Here is a 946-nt window from a genome sequence, read left to right as displayed (position 1 = left end):
ATATTGATGATATCAATTTCAATCATACCTGCTTGTCGCCTTGGATTACTTCTTTCATTAGCCCATTGATAATTGTTTGCTGCCATTTCCTCTATCAAACCTTGACCTTCTTGAAGTGATTTTGCCATCAAAGCTCCACCTGCTGCCACATCGGTAGTAGTTTAGTAGAAAAGGATAAACCATTATAGAAGGTTTGTACAATTAGCCAATCGAGAAGTCTATTGTGTGGACTTTTCCGAAACAAATCTCTAAACCTTTCCCATGCTTCATATAATGACTCACCATCCAATTAACTAAAATAAGCAATATCCATTCTAAATTTAGCCGTTTTACTTGGTGGGAAGTATTTATTCAAAAACACCCTAGACAAATTATCCCAAGTAGTGAAAGTGTTAGGGGTATGAGAATGTAGCCAAATTTTAACCTTATCCCTTAATGAAAATGGGAATAACCTTAGCCTTATAGCATCCTCACTAACTCCATTTATTTTGATTGTATTACGTATCTCCAAAAATGTGGCTAAGTGTGCATTTGAATCCTCTACGGCATTACCTTCAAATTGAGATTGTTACACCATTTGGATTAATGATGGTTTAATCTTTATTAGCATTTTTCATCAGCCGTGCTATACTTGTTTGAGATTCTTGGGTTTGCGATAGAGCAAAATCGCTAAGAGCTCGCCTATTTGCTTCGTTCTTCACCATTTCTTCTTCAAAAGGTAGCTCTATTGTGATTCCCTTTATTTGTTATCAAACCTCTTTTCCTTCTTGTTGTGGTGTACGCCTTCTTTGTCTATATAGTATCTTTTTAATTTTTGGATCAAAACGTGCTACTACCCGTAAAATCCGGTGCATACACTATAATAAAAAATAAAGAGATTATATAGAATTATTTCACAAAACTACTAGAAATTCTAACTTACCTAGAAACAAAGTTTAACTAACTA

At 34.5% G+C, this 946-nt stretch overlaps 1 non-coding gene across 1 annotated transcript; it reads left to right on the top strand.

Annotated features, from left to right (window-relative positions):
- The first annotated feature begins 215 nt into the window (after nucleotides 1-215).
- LOC113764227 lies at nucleotides 216-322 on the top strand. Its single transcript, XR_003467512.1, has one exon. It is a non-coding gene; the product is annotated as a small nucleolar RNA R71 (small nucleolar RNA).
- The last annotated feature ends 624 nt before the right edge of the window (nucleotides 323-946 follow it).

The sequence above is a fragment of the Coffea eugenioides genome, chromosome 2 (genome assembly GCF_003713205.1).
Source record: "Coffea eugenioides isolate CCC68of chromosome 2, Ceug_1.0, whole genome shotgun sequence".
Taxonomy (NCBI): Eukaryota; Viridiplantae; Streptophyta; class Magnoliopsida; order Gentianales; family Rubiaceae; genus Coffea; species Coffea eugenioides.
This window is presented reverse-complemented; position numbering and strand designations above follow the sequence as displayed.